Source organism: Pezoporus wallicus, unplaced genomic scaffold, assembly GCF_028554395.1.
Source record: "Pezoporus wallicus isolate ANWC-B61680 ecotype Strahan unplaced genomic scaffold, APGP_CSIRO_Pwel_v1 contig_2908, whole genome shotgun sequence".
NCBI classification, from domain to species: Eukaryota; Metazoa; Chordata; class Aves; order Psittaciformes; family Psittacidae; genus Pezoporus; species Pezoporus wallicus.
The window spans coordinates 931,346-953,228 of NW_026642179.1; the positions used below are offsets into that span (position 1 = coordinate 931,346).

The 21,883-nt window shown below is 39.5% G+C and overlaps 1 protein-coding gene across 24 annotated transcripts in view; it reads right to left on the reverse strand.

The window, feature by feature from the left end:
- PLEKHA5 (pleckstrin homology domain containing A5) overlaps positions 1–21,883 on the reverse strand; it is a 159,685-nt gene that overhangs the window by 98,710 nt on the left and 39,092 nt on the right. Inside the window, exons 4-5 of one of the 24 annotated variants that reach the window (XR_008974754.1) lie at positions 1,244–1,367; positions 893–1,030 (exon numbers count right to left, since the gene is read on the reverse strand). The exons of the other annotated variants lie outside the window; for them this stretch is intronic. The gene's annotated coding sequence lies outside the window, so the exon portion shown is untranslated. Of the gene's footprint in view, positions 1–892; positions 1,031–1,243; positions 1,368–21,883 lie in introns of those variants that run through there. 24 annotated transcript variants of the gene reach the window in all.

A 21,883-nucleotide genomic window follows, 5' to 3' on the forward strand; every position in this document is an offset into this window, starting at 1 on the left:
AAAGCTGAAACATTTTTATGAAGTTTCTGCACTGATATACAAACCAAAGCCTTGTTATCACATCGCACCCTAAAACTATGCCAAACTACTGTGTGTTGCTATAACGACCTATGAGAGTATTTCAGGAGTAAGATTCACTTCAGTAAACTCAGCACACAGTTAAAAGTTACAACAGAAGGTGTTTAATGACTGACGTTTCTTTTTTTTAAATATATTTATCAAGAAATCATGTGGTGCACACTTTGACATCTTTGCTCCTTTAACAGCTTCTTAGCAACAGTTCACTCACAAACACCTTCGATCACATGTTCTGACAGCAGAGCAGCTCATTTTGATAAGACTGATGTTTTACATTCTGTTTAGGTTCATTTTAAGTCTCAATATCAAACTCATCACTATTTCAGAATGAAGATTCCCTTTTAAGCTTATAACTAGGCTTTATATGGATTTTATTAAAAGCTTTGACTTAACACAACTGATGTTTTTAACTAAATATGATAAATTTTTCAGTAAATTATATACAGCTGAGTTTCACAAGACTCTATGGCATCCTAAAAAAAATAAATAAATCCACAATCATGTCTCTTACAGATTGAAAAATCTGTTTGCCATTATGTTTTTATGTCTCAATTATCAGCTGACCTATTCAAGAGGAAAAAACATTTTTTAAACAAAACTAATTAAAAGTGCATAACTGTGTTTAGATAACCACAACTATACTACATATGCAAAAGTTCAAAAGATGAGTCATTTTCCTCTTATTTATATAATATCATTTATGTTCTTAATTTGTATTCATAGTTTCACCTGTGCTACATATTTGCAGTGTGCTTATTGTGTAATATTTAAGTTTCTATACTAATATTTCCCCAGGTTTGATTTTCTTTTGTGATTGTTTCTGCACCTTATTTGGCTGTCTCACTAGTTTACAGCTTTTCTTTCCACCCTATGGGTTATCTTGCTTCCTTCAATTTTCTTCCTTTTTTTCCCTGTTAACTTATCTCCTCATGCCTTCAATACTGAAAGAAAACTGAACAGATGTTAAATATTAATTATGAATAGCAATTTTGAACAATCAGGAATAACAACAGTTGAGAAAAAGGAACATACAAATCTTTTGAACGAAGAATGCTAAATGAACTTTCATTTAGCATGTATCATATAGCTAAAGGCATCAGGAACTGATTAATACCAAAATCAGGATTAAGACATAAAAACACTACAGAAAGACAGCACTTATTACCTGTGGTGTTTGTTTTACTTTGGTCACTGTCCATGTTTTCACAGTTTATCTGAGCAGTTAACTCCAGAAACTCAGAGAAGCAGGAAGTGTCTCACTCCACTCAAGCATAGCAAACTCAGCGCACCTGCAGTAAACCTAAAAAGAACAGTCTGTGGGGCTCACACAACCCACCTGAAAGACATTACCATTACTAACTCTAAGAACCTTCTCTAAAGCATATCCTCCTCACCCCATCTCTTCATTTGAAGGCTTCATGATGGAGGAGTTTACAATTACATGACAAAAGGGCAAACAAGGCATCAAAGAATCCACAAAATACATTTAACTACATCAGCTGAGAAGAGACCTGTATTCTACTCCTTATCAAGTTATTGCAAACTTCTGGTAAGTCCGTCTTTTCATACTGATTTCACTCTTCATATACCCATAATTAAACTGAATAATCAGCTACGAGTTTGTGTATTACCATTTAGATATCTATCTACATAGACCTAGATAATATATTTTTAATATATATTTATAGGGTGCCTGACATCAAATCCACCTTTCAGAAATGCAAGCTACGTGTGTGTCTATCCTGATTACAAGCTCTAGCTACACAGACAACTCACTACCTATCCTCAAGAGTAGACAGAATTCCCCTTCATCCACTATTCCCTTAAATTTTCTTTTCTTTTAAAAGAACTGTACTTGGTATGGCAAATTTTTGATGGTTTCTAAAATTCAATCCATTAGTGACATTCCTTTATATTTTGTGACTATTCCCAGAGTTAGTATTAAAAAATAATTAAAAAAATCTAGTAATTCCCTGTATGAACATGCTTTTACTTCTGCTCAAAATCAGCAATCTCAGGAATCCAATCTGAATACACTTGATGTCCAGTATAACTGATTTTTCTGTAGATTTCTGATACTGCAAGAATTGCTCAAGTTAAAAACATTTTTTAGGGCATTATAGACTTGGTTGGCTGGTAACACATCCTTCAATTACATCTAGCGTAAATAAAAGCAGCATAAAATATTTTTTGGTTTGGATGAAATACAAGTGAACCAACCCATAAATGAAAAGTTTTTATGTAAGAAACACTGAAGCCCAGCAGCCCTTTTGTGCTGCAAGACCTACAATAATTTTCAAATCCTTATTCAATAACTGTCACAGAGCACGAATCCTTTTCATTAACTGATAAAGCAAGAGTTAACACTGCCGAGACTCCACCTGGAAGACATCTGAATTCTCCCCTCAAACTTACTTACTAGCCAGCAAAAGCTCTTTGCAAGGTTCTTAAACTCATTCTGAATGGCTGTTACACATTCACACATTAAGCTTTTTTGTACCAATGGAATTAATTCTAAAGTAAAAACAGCCTTTTGTAGAGCTATCATTTAATACTTACAAAAAATACTTACAAATACAGTGATTTAATTAATTTATAATTAACCAACTAGAAAAACATGCTACTCTGACAACTTGCTGTGTACCCAATATGTAATTATAGACAGGATTACTGGCTGAACCAAGTTGAACAAGGATCAAGTTTTCTCTGTCCCATTTCCAAAGTCTCTCGCAAATGCAAAAAATTGATGAAATCTGTGCAATGAAAGAAAGGAGGACATTACAGAAAATGTAATATACTGAAGGAAAATATGTATCACTTCTTTCAAAATTATTTAAAGCAAAATACAGATCAGCATCTCTAAATAGCAAGGCAAGAAAAGTTTCCTGAAAGAAAGAAAAATTCTGGAAGTGTTGGTCAATCGCTGAGGTGAGTATCTCGAGAGAGGACGCCTTCAACACCGGAGCTGGGGGGAGATCAACGTCCAGGAGCCTCAACTCAGAGCGACAAGAGCCACCGAGGGAGCCTCAAGTCCTCGACAGGACCTGCCCAGGAGCCGGCAGCTCAGCTGACGAGAGCGAGCAGCTGACTCACACGGGGCGGAGCCAGGAGCAGCGGCACCAGCCCTGATTGGTTAAAAACCTGCCCCGAGCGCGAGCGACCGGGTGTGCGGCGAGGCAGTTTGTGCGGGCAGGCGAGTGGGATGGTGCGCGCTCGTTGTGTCACCAGGGCCCGGTCCGGGAGCTCTACAGAGCAGATGAGAGGGGAGACTGCAGTGCAGAGCTCGGGGTGCAGAGAGTGCCTGCACTGGTCTGGTGAGGGGAGGGTGCACAATGGGCAGGGCTGCACTCGGTGCTCCCTGTTGGAGGTCCTCCTGCAGCAGGGGCTGAGCTGCGGGATGCTGTTAATAGGCTGCGAGATGTCAGGGAAGCTGAGAGGAAGCAGGAATGCTTGCTCCACGCCCAAACTGTGCAAGGGCATCAAGCTTCCCCTCTACCTCATGGAGGAAAGAAGGAAGCCGTTAACCCGGGAAGCTGGGAATTAGTGACAAAAAAAAAAAAAAAACACACAACAAAAAAAGGAGGAAAAGGACAACCAAAAGCAAGGGGCTTCCCCCTAAATCCCCTGTCCCCACGCAGAACCGCTTTGCTGTCCTGCAGGGGGCTAATGAGGAAATGCACTCGAGCCAGAAACAGCCGGCTGGTGCCCTGGTAAAGAAGATCTCTACTGGTGCTGCCAGCAAAAAGCGACGGGTTGTAGTAGTAGGGGACTGTACATTGAAAGGGACAGAAGCACTCGTCTGTTGGCCTGACCCTGTCTCAAGGGAGGTGTATTGCCTACCAGGGGCATGGATCAGGGATGTGTCAGAGAGGCTGCCTGCTCTAGTTAAGTCCCACAGACTATTACCCACTTCTGGTAATACTGTGGGTGCTAGGGATATAGATAGTAGTAGCCTGGGGAACATAAAGAAGGACTACAGAGCCCTGGGGGAGGTGGTTAGGGGCTCTGGAGCTCAGATAGTCTTTTCAGCAATTCTCCAGGATACAGGGGAGGACCTAAAAAAAGCTAGGAGGATTAACCAAGTTAATAAACGATTAAAAGGGTGGTGTCATAGTCAGGGGTTTGGGTGTCTTGAACACGGGACCCAAGTTTGTAGGCCAGGTCTAGTGGGGGCTGGTGGAGCTGGTCTGATAAAGAAGGGAAAGAGCAGTTTTAGTAGGAGGCTTGTCAGACTGGTCAAGGAGGCTTTAAACTAGATGTGTTGAGGGAGGGGGGCATCATTCCATCCCAACATACCCAGTCAGTTGCGAGAACCTATAATAAATGCTCGGAGCAATATAGAGATATCCCAGCTGCTCCAGCCAATGAGCTGGCTTCATGTCGAGCTTGGCTCAGATGCCTCTATACAAATGCCTGTAGCATAAGGAACAAACAAGAGGAATTAGAGATGTGTGCACGTCTACGGGGGTATGATATAATAGGCATCACAGAAACATGGTGGGATGGCTCCTACGACTGAAGTGTTGGAATGGAAGGTTACAGGCTCTTTAGAAAAGACAGGCCTGGCAGGCGGGGAGGGGGAGTTGCCCTTTATGTTAGGGATAGGCTGGAGAGTGTGGAACTGTGTCTGGGGACAGGAGAGCAGTTTGTGGGTCAGGGTTAAAGGGAATATAGCTATGGGAGACATTACTATGGAGATCTGTTACAGACCGCCTCATCAAGGAGAACCTGCGGATGAAGCACTCCACAGACAGATAGAAACAGCCTCACGCTCACAGGCCCTTGTTCCCATGGGTGACTTCAACCACCCTGACATCTGTTGGAAGGATGGTACGGCCCGGCACAAGCAATCCAGGAGGTTCCTCGATTGTGTAGAAGACAACTTCCTTCTGCAAGCAATAGAGGAGCCGACAAGGAGAGGTGCCATGCTTGACCTCGTGCTCACCAACAGGGAAGGGCTCGTTGGAAATGTGACTCTCCAGGGCAGCCTTGGATGCAGCAATCATGAGATGCTCGAATTTGAGATCCTCGGGACAGTGAGAAGAGCGTGCAGCACTCTCCACTGCCCTGGACTTCAAAAGAGCAGACTTTGGCCTCTTCAGGAACCTGCTTAGTAAGGTTCCATGGGATACAGCCCTAGAGGGCAGAGGGGCCCAAGACTGTTGGTTGATATTCAAGGATCACCTGCTGCAAGCTCAGGAGTGTTGCATCCCAACCAGAAGGAAGTGCAGCAGGAGGACCAGGAGACCTCCTTGGATGGATAAGGAGCTCCTGAGGAAAATTCAGATGAAAAAAAGAGGCTTATAATAAGTGGAAGCAAGGACAGGTGGCATGGGAAGAGTATAGGGATATTGTCCGAGAAGCTAGGGACCAGGTTAGGAAAGCTAAGGCTCAGTTAGAATTAAACTTAGCTAGAGGTATTAAAGATAACAGGAAGGGATTCTACAAGTACATAGCTAATAAAAAACAGACTAGGGAGAATGTAGGCCCCCTCAGGAAGCTCTCGGGAGAACTGGCTACACAGGATTTGGGGAAGGCTGAGGTTCTGAATGACTTCTTTGCCTCTGTTTTCACTGGCAAAGGCTCTGACCAAACCACCCAAGTCTTGGAAGGCAGATGCAGGGACTGTGAGAATGAAGACCTTGCGCCCACTGTAGGAGAGGATCTGGTTCGAGACCATCTTAAAAATCTGAATGTGCACAAGTCCATGGGTCCTGATGAGATCCATCTGCGGGTCCTGAAGGAGCTGGCAAATGAAGTTGCAAAGCCACTGGCCATCATATTTGAGAAATCATGGCGGTCAGGTGAAGTTCCCGACGACTGGAAAAAGGGACATATAACCCCCATTTTCAAGAAGGGGAAAATGGATGACCCAGGGAACTACAGACCAGTCAGTCTCACCTCTGTGCCTGGCAAAATCTTGGAGCAGATTCTCCTGGAAGGCATGCTAAGGCACATGAAAATCAACAAGGTGCTTGGTGACAGCCAGCATGGCTTCACTAAGGGGAAATCCTGACTAACCAGTTTGGTGGCCTTCTGTGATGGGGCTACAGAACTGATGGACAGGGGCAGAGTAGTTGATGTCATCTACCTGGACTTGTGCAAAGCATTCGACACAGTCCCACATGACATCCTTGTCTCTAAATTGGAGAGACATCAATTTGATGGATGGACCACTCGGTGGATAAAGAACTGGCTGGATGGCTGCACACAAAGAGTTGTGGTCAATGGCTCAATGTCCAGTTGGAGACCAGTAACGAGTGGCATCCCTCAGGGATCAGTGTTGGGACCGGTCTTGTTTAACATCTTTGTTGCTGACATGGACAGTGGGATTGAGTGCACCTTCAGCAAGTTTGCCGATGACACCAAGCTGTGTGGTTCGGTTGATACCCTGGAGGGAAGGAATGACATCCAGAGGGACCTTGACATACTTGTGAGGTGGGCTGATGCCAACCTCATGAAGTTTAACCATACCAAGTGCAAGGGTTCTACACCTGGGTCAGAGCAATCCCAGGCACAGCTACAGGTTGGGCAGGGAAGAGATTCAAAGCAGCCCTGCAGAGAAGGACTTAGGGGTGTTGGTTGATGAGAAAATGAACATCAGCCTGCTTCAGTGTGCACTTGCAGCCCAGAAAGCCAACTGTATCCTGGGCTGCATCAAAAGGAGACTGACCAGCAGGTCAAAGGAGGTGATCCTGCCCCTCTACTCTGCTCTTGTGAGACCTCACCTGGAGTATTGTGTGCAGTTCTGGTGTCCTCAACATAAAAAGGACATGGAACTGTTGGAACAAGTCCAGAGAAGGGCCACGAGGATGATCAGGGGACTGGAGCACCTCCTGTATGAAGACAGGCTGAGAAAGTTGGGGCTGTTGAGCCTGGAGTAGAGAAGGCTGCATGGAGACCTCATAGCAGCCTTCCAGTATCTGAAGGGGGCCTATAGGGATGCTGGGGAGGGACTCTTCATTAGAGACTGTAGTGACAGGACAAGGGGTAATGGGTTAAAACTTAAACAGTGGAAGTTTAGACTGGATATAAGGAGGAAATTCTTTCCTGTTAGGGTGGTGAGGCACTGGAATGGGTTGCCCAGGGAGGTTGTGAATGCTCCATCCCTGGCAGTGTTCAAGACCAGGTTGGACAAAGCCTTGGGTGATATGGTTTAGCGTAAGGTGTCCCTGCCCATGGCAGGGGGGTTGGAACTAGATGATCTTAAGGTCCTTTCCAACCGTAACAATTCTATGATTCCATGAAATGAGAGGAAAAAGAATACTGTATTCAATTAAGACAGGCAAGCAAAAAAACTAAATACACTGCAGGCTCTGAGGAACCACTTGCAAATGTGTATAGGGTGAAAAGGGGAGAGATGGATCCTGCATCTCAAGCCTAATATAGCTTGTCTTTCAAACTTTAGAATTAGGAAGCTTTTCAACAAAAAAAAAAAAAAAAATTAGAAAGCTAAAATGAAACAAAACAAGAGGGCTGATAGTAGGTATGGTCACTGCAGAAAGCTCAGCTAAATTATTTTTCTGTTTTCTTTTTACAACTGGGAAAGCCTTTATGGCACCCTTGTTCACCTAACTGACTCAAGGCTGATTATACAAATAATTAAACTAGTGGTTGAATGCCGAACAGGGTGAACCAGCCAGACAGTGTTCTGTAACCACAGAGTTTATCTATTGACCAAGTTATCTGCCTTAGTTCCACAGAACCGGAAGGTCCCAACTCTTTGTCAAGTTTTACAGAGCATTTAGGGTCACCTAGAGGACTACAGACCAGGTAAGCCCTATAGTTTGTCCCAGACAAACAGTTTTGTGTTCATATTAGTCCTTACACACAAACAAAACATATAAACTCCAAAGATGTTCCAAAAAAACTGCAACAAAGATGTCTAAAGCATGTAGAACACTTGTAAGGAGCAAAAGTAGATTGACAGATCTCAGACTGGGAATGTGATAAAGATCATTTTATCACTCAGGTTTTATGGTAAACAGTGCACCGCTGCACCTACATGAAAAGCAGGATGCATCAAATGACACTAGATGGTAGCAATACAAAACTAAATAGGTGATAGTCCTTCATACATGCAGTTGCGCAGTTGGAGCACAGAGCTCCTTCTAGCCTCTAAAACCACTTGTGAAGAGTTTGCATTGATTCAGGAATGCATTCAGAAACCCATCAGGTGCAGTCAAATACAAAAATATACCCTCTGCCTCTGGAAGTCACAACACCCCACTGTTGCTGGATAGGAATTCTTGTATAGGTTCCCTCCACAAAAAAAAAAAAAAAAACAAAACAAACCACCACAAAACAAAAATCCCAGTCTCTGGCTATCTCAATTTCTGCAATACTAATACTGCAAAAACTGCGAATACACTCTTATTAGAAACCTAGAAGACAGAACATATCAAACTACCGAGATAGTTTCTCCTGTATTTGGCTGCTTTTCTGAGCTACTGTGAAGACCTGTAGGAATGGTATTATGGTATCAGTTTATTACGTATTTAGGGTTTAGGGTTTGTTGTTTTGTTTTGTTTTTTTTGGGGGGGGGGGGGGGGTTTGAAACTTACATATTTCTTTAAACAGTTTTCACTATTCCCCTGCCTTCTCCAGCATCCCTTTTCAACAAGATAGGGAATGAGCTACCAACTTGTGGCATGGAGTTGACTTTCACTTCAAATTACACCAGCAGGCCAGAGCTTATGGACTGTTCCCTATTTCACTGGAAACTGGTGTAGCATGGGTTGTGGAAGAGAGAAGAGAGTAATTCTCAAGCCACAGACACTGGAAGATTATTAAATCAGTGAGCAGGATAATTAAACTCTGAATGATCCACAGCTAATTTGGATTTGAACTTTATCACACAACACAGGTATATAATTACAATTTTCAGTCAAAAAATCTTACAGAAGAATCCTCGTTAGGGTTTCCCACTCACAGATGCCTAAAACAGGGATACTATTTCATATATTCAAACAACAGATTCACAACCTGGTGTGTAGCTGTTTAATTTTATTCTCAACTGAATCACCACATCCAGTCGGATTAGCCACTAATATTACAGGCTTTCATTCTGTACAAGCTGCCACCAATTCAGCAGAGCTATCCTCACCAAGAACTCCCACTGTTGGATGGATACCAACCACTTACACCTGCTGAAAGCAAATCTAATCAAAGTGACAGTTATAATAACACTAGCACAGACAAAAATCACTATATTATGGCTTTCCCTTTTGTTAAAGTCAATTTCACTGATCTAATGAGCTTTATATTCCCCAATATGAAAAAGCCTACATGCATCAATAAAACCTAGAGGGAGCAACACTTTAAATGCCTTTTTTTTTTTAAATTTACTTTTATTTTCATGACAGCAGCCCAGGAATAAAGGTTTTTTTATTATTCCAATATTTCAAGTCCTTCAAAAAGTATACAATTGGTAATCAGGATACCATTCAGACATGATTCACAGGAAATAAGCTAAAAACAAAACCACAACAAAGTCAACAACTAAATATGATTTGCATGACTAAAAAAAATCTCAGTTTTGAATCCTACAGTCAAATTTTAGTTAAGATAGCAAACACCAAGATTATTTTGCAAGCTATTCATATTTTCTTAAAATTCCCATCTTTAAAATTAAGATATACTCACACTGACACGGGGACAATGTGGATTTACAGTACCTTTAAGAACAAGAAGGTAAACACTGAAAATTTGACTTCCTACAAGTAAAACACTCATTCTCATCCAAAGCACTTAAAAAAAAAAAACAAAACACACAGGAAATTTGAATGGTGAAGTGTGTGGTATACTATATGCTGAAACCAAGCTCCAAAAACCCAGTAAGTCCAAAAAAGAAAAAGAAAAATTAATGAGCAAGACAGCCAACATGTGTGGTTTCAATTCAATCAAGAGGAAGTTCATTCACAGGTTTACTTCCCTCTCAAGCAGTATCTGACAGACTTCTGAGGTTTAAGGCCAAGGCATTACTTTCATATATATACATATATATGTACACGCACACACACTGATACGCAAACAGTCCCAAAGCAGTACTACTTGGAAAGCAGAAAACTAAAAGAAAAGTTTATTGCTTCATTCTCCACTGATAACAAGAGAATCTTACTACTTTAATCCACTGTTGAGGAGATGAGAAGTAGAAAGACTGCTGCTCATTTTCCACCTTTTAAGCCCTTTGTGACTCAAGACTTCAAAGCAAACTGCAAAAATAACTGTGTAGCTCAAAAAAAGAAAAGACAAACTGTTGTTGGTTTTAACTCAGAATTGAGTAAAAAATATATATACACTAAAAAATATATAAAATAAAGAGACTGATTAATTGTAGCAATTCAATGTTTGCAAAACAGTATTTTGGTGCAGCATAGCCTGAATCCTGGCTCTCTATCAGTGTGCAAATAGCATAAATGGATAAAACCTGAAAATGTGTTTATATCAACCTACCTACGAGTTTCTCTTCCCAATAGCTGCTCTGCCTACTAAAGTGCATTATGCACAAAGACATTCATCTTTGCAATGTGCAGTTTTACAGTAAGCAATTTGTTAGACAAAACTCGCAATATTCATTTGACATATGCACAGAGTAAACCCTATCAGACCATTCCTTCATCATGCCCAGCTACAGAATTCTCAGGAAACCATCTTCAAACAAACAGGAGTTAACATTTTCATCACATGAATTCCTCCATCTTAAAAATCCTGTTGGTCTGAAGTGGTTTAAAAGCAGAGCTATAGTTTTCCACACAATATCCTATGCTGCACTTCAAATTATGTTTGAAAATACTTGAAACATTGTTATAATTTACTCTGTATACACACATGTAGTATTGCTACAGGAATTAATGACACAACATCAATTATGGATTAATGTTCTTTATTGGTAAATCCGTAGCTGCTAAGACTATAATGCTGAGATATTACAAAACTGCAAAAACACATTACCATGCTCTCAGTTGTAGAGTGATGCCAGGCCAGCAGCATTCTGTCACTAGCGAAAAATATGACTCTTCTATTTCCTTATCAAAAGGTATGCTACAGGTGCTTACTTCTGGCAATACCTTGTGCCTGCAAGGAATACTGAGACAGTAGTGTGAAATACATCCCAACTATTAATTGTGGGTTATTAATCAAGTATTGATGGCCTTTTTAATTTTTCCACCTACAGGAGGGAAGCATAAACTTTCAGCTTCCATCTCACTGGAACTCAAGACAACAGCCCAGCCCAACAAGAAGTTCTGGGATATACACTGATTGCACAGCCGTGCCTGAAGAAGAGTCAGTGTCATCTTTCCCCTATTTTGAATAATTCATTCACTGTTAAAGCAAATGAAAAATACACAACCTGCATTCAAACCCCCAACACACCCAAACATTCCCCACTCAGAAAACTGGGTCTGAAATTCAGTCACTTCTTTTGAACTGGAAGTTTGACAAAGAAAAAAATGCCTTTCAAAAAGTAAGTCTCAAATAATGTGCTAACACACTAAAATCCTCATCTTTGCTGGCAGTATCATCTCTCCCTCCCTCTGTTACAAGATGTGTTCCAACTTGTGTTGATTGGTTGCTTTTTAAAAATCTAAATTAGGCTAGATAAGACACTGTCAGGGTTCATCACACTGAAACATCAAAATATCATATGAGCAGTATTAAAAAAGTTAATTCTGCCAGGAGTTTTAGAAAACTGGTTCTTAAACACACATACTTGAAAGTAAGGTTTTGTTACAGTAAGTATTACTGTATTATTATTTATTAATAAAACCTTGCTGTTAATGAAACACAGGAGCTGCAGTGTTTGTGGGGTTTGTTTGGGTTTTGGTTGGTTTGTTGTGTTTTCTGTTTGTCCATTTTGCTTTGAATAGCTTACTATAAGGCTAATAATATTCTGAGAAAGCCTCCACCCACCTGCCCCCAGATTTTAGAATTGCTATTTCCTCTAGGTTTTGTAACAGGAGGTAAAAATCAATCTCCCTAAGCACTGATCTAGTACTCCACTGCCAACCAGTGTAAATAAGAATCATCCAGAGAGTGCATACAGAAAAAATAAATACTATCAAAAAATTGTCAGAAATACAGATATCTGAATTACATGTATACAGATATTTTAGTGCCATTATGGTACCATCATTCAAAATTACTATCACCACTTCACACTTCAAACATGAATTATTAAAGAACATCAAGCCAAACTTGTTTTTCTTTCAGGGCATTTTGACTCTTTAATGTTACTCTGCGGTATATTACTTTTTTCCTTTTTAATCTCATTTGACAAACTGTTTCAGACTTTTGTCTGCTTGAGAAATGACTTTTAGAAGTTGACTGACAAGCATTTGAATTTCCTGTTCAGTCTGAAGGCGGAAGTTACCTTTGATGATTAACAAATTTATTCCTTCTGGATATGAATTTTAAAATCTTGTTATTTATTTTAAAGACAAGATATAGCACTTCTGCTCTTTTAAGCCTTGGTAAAATATACTCAAATGTAAAGCATCAGCATTTCTGTTTGCCTGTAGTGTGCATTTACTCCAAATCTTTCCATTTTATTCACACAAAAGCATTATTAACCCTCAAATATTTTACCTAAGTTTTAAAGCTTAGAAGGACTTCAGAAAGCTGAACTGACTGCTACACTGGTGTCCCTTCCTGGTGCCTTTTTCCTTCAAGCCATGTAGAGATCATTTGTGCCTCTCCATGTATGAATGCACATTAATGTGCCAACAGGTATCCCAGAACAATCCATATTTAAGTGAGTCATATAAGCATAACCTAAAGAGTTAGAAAAAACAACTGTCTACAAGTTTATTCAGGATAATAAGCGTGATGTAATAATTAACTGTCAGAAGTACATCTGGAAATAATTACACATGAACTAGTCCTTTTCTTTAGCACTGCAGTACTTGGCATAGCTTTTGCAACCTCAAGTCACTTCACCTGGAAAATCTTATTCCTGTGCCAAGGAGTCAAATACAGCCTCCATTAATATTTTAACATGGAACATACATAACTTATTCACAGAAGTATCTGAAAGAAGTCATGTGATCTGCAGTGTAAATTAATATACAAATGCAACTTAAATAAACACATACCCCAAACAAAAGCATTTAGCCTGTCCTGAAAAGACAAAGCTCGTAATGTAAGATAGTCTGCATTTGTTAGGATGAGCCTCACATGTTCTTCTCTGGTGTGAATAGCAAGAGCAGGAAGGTTACCACAGTTAGGTCTTATCCTAACCACATGCATCTTAAGTGGTAGAATGGGCAGGAAGTGAATTTATTCAGACAAAAAATAGTCTCATATTTATTTATTTGCCCATTACCTCATCTAAAATTTCAAAGATACTGAAAAAGAATTTACATTAATTTTTATATAAAGAACAGAATTTGCCTTCAGAGTGTGGAAAACCAGAATAAGTTTCCTGGGGAAAAATATTTCTTTCCCCTGGGCTACCTACTCGAGGTTGGGACAGAGGGGAGAAAGAAGGAAAAAGAGGGCAAGAATCGATTAAACAGTCAAAAAATGTCTGTTCCTAGCAGTAACAGTATTACTTCATGCAGCAAATCTTTTATCACTACAAACATCACTGTCTTTCCTCTTCTGAATTAATGATTTATTCACACTGACATACACCTGAACACCCAGTGACCTCTGCCATTCCAGACACATGAGAACTTGGTCAGTTCCAGTAGATTTATAGCCCAAAGAAAGTGCAACGTATTAGCGACGTTCATTAGGAAAGCAACACATGATTTAACACTTGCAGTACAGGTATTATAAAGTTCTTCCATAAATGCTAATGCTTTTAGCAGTCAGGGAACTACAAATTCTTCAGGAAATCTTCCATATATCTTCTGATGATTTTATAGTGTCTTTGACATGATTGGCAAAAACATCCAAATGTTTTTCTTAACAGTAAGAACATAATGAACACATTTTAACTATATTTTCATTATGTTCCTTGAATCTATTTGGAGACAAAAGTCAGCACTTCCATAATGCAATATTTTCATTCCTTCCCCTAACATTCAATCATTTCAAGGACATAACAAGCAACAGTCAAATACTGTACCACTTTTTCCCCCCTCACATACACTAACTGGTTTAAAGCAGAGCTACCCAATGAAGCCAAGCATGCTTGCTTTTACAAGAAGGATGAAAACACCGAATAATACAATTCTCTTCACCCTTGACATACATGAAAATGGCATGGGAAAAGTAGGTATGTGCCATTAATTTCTACTCCACATCTTACTCCCAAGTACTTTTTTCCCCTCTCGTGGTCCACTTGTAAGCTTATGCCAAAGTAATATTTTAGACTGGACATTGATTGTGCTCCTGTACAAGTTCGCAAAAAGGAAGAAACCTGAAATAAAGATTGAAAATACCTCCCACTTTAAAGGGCCTGGATAATCTCTGCTATTAAAGCAGTACTAATGACAGATTTCTTTCGAGAAGAACCGTAGTGTTTATGTTTAAGATCAAAGCCTCACCCAAGTTCAATTAATCTTGAACATACACTATCTATATATACCGTATTTACTGTACATGGGGAGTGAAGATGATAAGATTTGCATGAAGAACAGTTTGGGAATGAGCTCTGAGGCCTTGGTGCTTTGACAAGCCCTGGGGCGCTGAAGGCCAGACAATATGGGGGTTGTGAGAGGGCCTGCAGCATTGCGATTGGACTATTTTCCTGGAGAGTTTTACAGGGGCCAATGAGATTGAACGTTGTATGTATGTGCAGGCTGGGAAAGTACCGAACAGGGGGGCAAAAGGGCTTGGTTGTAATAAAGTTGGATTTGAGTCTCTGCATCAACTTCAGTCCGTGTCACGAAATGCCACAGCCGTATGTGCATACTGCAGTCCGTCTTTAGCATTGCGCAACAGACTAGCATTGCCTTTTATTCAGAGGTTAAACTACTCAAAAGCAGACTATGAAAAAGGAAAATCCCTTCTCTGCCAAGGTACTCAAAGTAAGCAACACTAGTGCTTCCAAAAAAAGAAAGGCACATAACCACTGCTGGCATTGCGTCCTTGGCAGCCTGACACAAAGCAGACAGAAAACCAGCTGCTTCCCCCTTACTTTAACAAGGTACTCCTATATAAGCACGTATTAACTGAAACCAGCCACTCAGATCCTTCAGCAAAGCACTGGGACAGGCAAGCAAACAGGCAGTAAATGCTGCCATCTACCAGAAAGTCAGGAATTTTCTATTCCAGCTGGCAGCAAGCAAGCGGGGAGGTTGGGGGGTAGGCAGAGGAAGGAAAGGTGCTGGGTAAATGCAGCAACCAACTCTTACCTAGTTGTAGTCTTTAAAAGATAAAAGCCACTAAATAAAACCCACAAGGAAAAAAAAAGACGTTTCAAAAAGTGGAACTCTAATTTAAATACAGAAACCAAAAGCATAATGTTGCACTTCCTCAGGCCAAGAAAAGTCGCCTCTGGCACATAGCAAAAAAAAAATATTAGAGACTTTCTCCAAACAGACATCTTCCAGAATCTGAAGAAGCAATTTGATATGAAGATGCAAAAGGCAGCACTCAAGACAGACAAAACCACAGCAAAAGAGCTACCCATGTTTTTCTCATTGGAGAAACAAAATTCCCCTCAGATGTGCCAAAGTGTTTCTTTATAGGCAGAAGAGTTTTATAAACAGTCTCAAAACTATGTCAGTAAAAGAGATCTATTTTACTGAGCTGATATAACTGAACTGCAATAAAACCACCAAGTCAGTTTAGTATGTATTTAATAATTCTAAGGAAATAAGAAAAAAATCAGTAGTATGACATAACGGCATACATATGAACCAGCTTTTCTGTTGGAGGAATGAGGTTGCCAAATGGTGATGCAATGTGCTATGAAGTGCTCTACTTTTTTCAAGTTCAGCTTCTGTACTGTGTGAGTTATCAGGTATTGTAATTATGCAGAAGACAAAACTAACAGATATGCCATATACTTGCGAAAGAGTCAACATCACCTCTGTGGGGGTAAGGCTAACCTTGCATATTTGCTGCAATGGAATCATACTAATCGGATCCATTATTTTTATCTCAAAAATAATGCAATTTTTAACAAAGTCCTTCATTCAGACCTCTTAAAGTAGCCTAACTGCAGTGAAACAGAGTCCTCTATGTACCAGTAGGAGGATGCAAAAATACAAGAACCCATTATACTCAAGATTTTCATAAGCTAGCTGAAAAAGCAAGTGAATACCATACGAATAATTTGCAATTGATAAGAAATTATTCAGGACAGGCAAACTTAGATTGAAGATTGTTGCCAAGAAAACCCATAATAACCTCCGCCTGAGATACAAGATAGCAATTGAAAGCGAGTACATTAATTGCGAAGCAATTCTGAAGAGGAAAAAGAAGCACAGAGACAAAGGTCAGGCTTGAATTAGGTGCCACTTCTCTGGTGGTTTCAAAGTCTCAGCCCTGTGGCAGTCAAAAAAGCAAACATGTTAGAGGAATTGGTAACAGCAAACAACCACATCACCACTGAACTCTACAGGGCATGGAGATCTAGTCTTGACCCCCAACTCCAAATGCATATTGAAGGACTCCATGAGGGACAATCAGAAAAATGGAATGGTCTAAAACAGATGAGGTTCAACAGAGCAGGATTCAAATTAGGTAGCAGAAGGGAGATATTCATGGGAAGTGGTGCAGATAAACCAGAAAGCTGAATTCAGAAACAATACTGAAAAGTGATATTGAAAATTATGTCTACACAGGAAGCGCTGATCAGTTCTCAATATGTAAGAAGTGGTAATGTCAGTAGCAACTTTACTGAAAAGCAAGTTTTTTAATAAAGGAAACAAATGGAGCTTTTAAAAATATCTGTATCTCCTCATCACAAAGTATTCTGGACAACAAAAAAGAAAATCCACACATATGCAGAATAAAGCACTGACAAATACCACGACATACTTTGGTACAGTTTTTAGCTGCACCCACAATTGTCATAGTTACTTGATGTTTATTATATTCTTCCCTAAAGATCTTAGCATTTATCACATACAGATCTCTCTGGTCTGCCTAGAAGTTATACTCCAGATGACCACTGATTAAGAAAAGAAGCAAACAAAAAACCACAACCCCTTCATTTACTAGACAATTAAGACTGAGCTATAAAATAACATCACTTGGACCAAACATTCCTAAGGTAGCCTTAATGTTTTTCCCACCGTAGGAACATTGGTATCAGTGTAATAATAAAATAGAACATTTAAGATTACAATAAAATCCTGCCCTGAATATGCATTTGGGGAATGCATTAGCATTGTTTTGAAACTACTGTATAACTCTTTATGAGAGCAAACTGATGCTTGTGGGACTTTACTCCCCTCCACCTACTAAAAAATAATGTTAAATCAATATTCGTGTCATAGCATAGAACATGCACTACCAAACACACTAGTTTATTAAGAAGCAAAGGGAAATCTATTATTCCCAAAAGGAATATTTCCACTCCTAGCACAGTTTAGTTACTAGTGTCACTTCAAGGCTTCACACCAAACGTACAAACAAAGTGAAATTGTGATGCATCCTACAGGATATGCTTTAAAACTGCATGGACTTACATCCCTACACGACATCACAGCAAAGTTAATATTGTAATTCAGGGCTTTCCATTAAGAATTTTGCCAAGAACAATCACAGAAAGCAACATGTGGGTAGGAAAAAGCACTAAAGCACTACTTGTTTTGTAGGCAGTCTGCTTGGCCATTGCTACACGCGTATTTGTAAGAAAAACGGCACTAATTCCCAAAAGACAAAAATTAGTTTCCCTGCAGAAGGAACATTTACTATAAAAAACGTGTGACCAGATGAACAAAGGCAAATCAGAAATTCAGCTCCCCAAAGAATGCTGAAAACACCCAAAGCAAAGCTGATTCTTACATATGCCAGACAGTAAGTTATATTTATACTATTTCCAGTCTTTAATAGTTCCTGATTAGATTCCGTAACACAGCTGCTTGGATACCCCAATATCATAACAAAAGCATGCAGGCTGCCAAATGTATGACATTTTACTTAGAAGACCCTTTTCCTGTCCCTGAAACCAAGTGGTATTTGGAGTTGTACCCTATACGATACAGAAAAACAAAGGATCTTAATCCAGGACTAGTACTTTACCTAACATACAAGCAAAAAATAAAACCTCTTACTTCAAAGAGGTTACAGTCAGATATAGAAAGCAGATAGACCAAAAAAGCAGACAAGGTGCAACAGAATGCAAACGATGAATTTACTTAAGGAAAACAAACAAAAAACACAGAAAAAATCCTTCCAGAAAGTAATACGAATATAAAGTCCTTCAAAATACAGAGAGCAACATAAAAAAAAAAACAAAACAAACAAACAAACAAAAAAACCCCACAAAACAAAACAAAAACCAGGTCAACAAAGAACGATTTGGAAAGTTTAACACATCTATAAAGTGACAATTTGACAGTGGGCACAGTGACACTCATGCACAGTGTATTCCTAGCCAATAAATCCAAGGTATACCTAGATATTTTAATGCTTTCATCACATGTTTAATAGACAAAACAACAATCTGCAGGTGCGTCAGCACCATGAATATACGCAAATACAGACTGTCACACATAAGCCCATCAAGGCTTATGAAACTATTAGGGACGTTATTCCTTTTAAACAGTTTCTCCCCAGCTCTAGCTTCAGAGCATTATTACATGTCTTAACTACCACAGACATAGAAAACCAATTACTCCCACCTTAATGTAGCTGTTAATGTATTTCTGGAGTTATGTTCCCCTTTGGTTTTCTTTTCTGTAGGCTAAGCAATTTCTCCTTACAGGTTGTTTTCCTAACTGACTCTCCAACTGGCTTGCACTGTTTTTTGTATCTCAGAAAGCCTGCATACACTGGATATAATTTTACATGTGCCCCTAATTCTTCTTGTTCAAATAGAGTAAACCCATGAACTTAAAACCATTTCACTATTTTCTACAGAGACCTTATAACAGTCTTCCAATACCTAAAAGGGACCTACAAGAAAATTAGAGAGGAACTTTTTTACAAGGGTATGTAGGAATAGGACAAAGGGGAATGCCTTTAAACTGACAGAGGGAATATCCAGATTAGGTATTAGGAAGAAATTCTTCACTATGAGGATGGTGAGACACTGACATGGGTTGCCCAGAGAAGCTGTGGATGCGCCATCCCTGGCAGGGTCCAAGGCCAGGCTGAATGAGGTTCTGAACAATCTGGTCTAGTGGAAGGTGTCCCTGCCCCTGGCAGGGGGTTGGAACTAGATGATATTTAGGGTCCCTTTCCAACCCAAACTATACTGTGAGTCTACAGTATATTTGAAATGACTGGTGAAGAAAGCAGAAATTTGCATATTCTGCCTTTAACAAGGGCCTAATTCACCCTATGTTAAACAGGCTCCTGGTCTAAAAAACTAGACTGGGGACAACAGGCTTTCACAAGCCAAGATTCCCAGCATTGATGAAATCACTGGCACGTCTCATCCTCAACAGGCATGCTCCACGTTTTTAATATTAAGTGTTTTTTTCCCATATCCACCCCCTCCCCCTGCCCCAAGTTGCAAATATACTTAAGAAAACAAATCTTAACAGGTTTTATCAGCTAGGCAACATTTAAACAGTTACAACTCTCAGACACTACAGACCTGACATACAATCACAGATATATATATAAACACAGGTATCTAATAAATTCTTGAAAGAGAAGCTGACTAGTACTCAGGATTAGTTACATATCACAGGACCTACTGCGTACTTCAACCAAGGATCTGACAGTGGAAACTTCCACCACACATTACTAAATGCAAAGGAATTCTGCTCTATTTTTAGATCATTTCCAACATAAGGCTCTATGGCTGAGGATGCACCTATGCAGCACTCTCACAGTAAGAAAAATCAATTGTAAACCAACCTCCGAGATTCAGTTTTAAGTCCTATCCAGGATGATCATTTCCTGACAAGAATGAATACTAACAAGATCATCCTCCAGCAAGCACATAAGAATTAGCAAATTATTATTTTAAAGCTATTGCACTGCTGACAAGGAAAATCAACACGCTTTTGAAAGTCAATTAATTACAGATAGGCTTGAAAGTGATTTTGTAACAAGGAAAGCTTACTGAAGACTATGGAGGGGGTAATCTCCTGTTGATTTTAGAATAACATCAACACTTTCTTTTAAATAAAGCAAACGTGTCACTAAAATATACACAACTTGTCAATAAACTTCCCTTTTGTGGAGAAATACTTTCTGTATCCTACAAGCCCCAGAAATTTGCTTCAGTTTCTTTTCAAAGCAACAATCAATGTACGAACATTCAAAACATTCTCTTGATCTGCACCACTTATGTAACTGCTCTAATTTTTGCTTGAAAGAGACAGAGTTTTTTGTAGTTCCTTCTTTGCTCTTCTCTGAGAATGAAGAAACCTGCAGCAGTAGAACTGCAATCAAACCACCGTGATGCTAGTGGACATGATGGGCTGGAAATGGACCATACAGACAAACATACTTTTAACTTCTATAACTATAGCCACCACAAAACATCACTGGATGTAGTATCTGTATCTCTTCACTCATTCTATATATTTTCTTAATTAGAACTTATGTTGGTTAAATATTTTTCTTAAATGCCAAACAGCTTCTGCTCTGTAACTACTGATAGTCCCAGTCTAAGTAACTCTAATGAGTACTAAATGAATTAAGCTTTTTCAAGATTTAATTTTTAGGTAAAAGATTTTTTTCCAAAAGGAGCAACAGTGGTACAGTTCTAACTTGTTCATTTTACCAATGTAACACCACCAATTTCAGCAATCCATTGCAGCTGCAGTCTTTAACTGCCCTTTCCCTGCCCAAGATATGATGGAGTGAGAGCAAGATTTCACCAGTGGCAAGCCTGGTTTTGCCATTCATTTCAAGTTGAGGGATCAAATCTCATAACAGAAATGCACAGAGATCGAAGGAGGAAATCATCAAGTAAGAAGACATGTAAGAAGTGATCCAGTATTGATAAAGGAATAAAAGCAACATAATCTGGGGAAACCCCATCAAGCCATACAGGTGCAGAAGAAAATTCAGCCCATGCCAGTCCTTCCTGTCAAATCACTGTAGGTTATACCCTAGTTCAAAATTACAAAGCTAAATAGAAACTCTGGAACAAAAATCAAGCTCATAACCTACCAATTAGTTCAGCCTATAGCAGATTATTGAGATAGCTTGGAGCTACTTTAGATAAACTAATCAACTATTTTATTCTTCAAAGACCATTCCCAGACTTGCCCATTTCCAGGCTTCCCCTTCCTATACTACATTAGATGTGAGATTTTATTTTTTCCTGTATGTCCTGTAAGAGCCATGTCAACAAAAACATGTATTTTTGTTTCCCTTCTATTTTTCTCTACTCCCTTTTCTTACACACTGACTTCTCACTTCACTTTCCATTTCACACATCTACAGCTGCCTTAAGGTGTCCAAGTTTGAACATTTCTTTCTGTATTAGACTTACCTCTTGCATCAGTTTGCTTTTTCTTATTTTACTTCCTTTTATAGCAAATTCAGTCCTCCTGAGACCACCCTAATATTAAAAACTAAGAAACCAGACGATCTATACAAGTTTCCTGCAAAGAAAATAAAGATTAGAACTAAATACTGCACACTAGAGGTAGCTTCTTTTTTGGAGTACATCCAAAACTACCTCATGTCACACAGATTAAGACCATTACTCTTCATACACCACTTCAGAGATCATGATTACTACTGACTCCAGAAACAAATTCCGATTTGC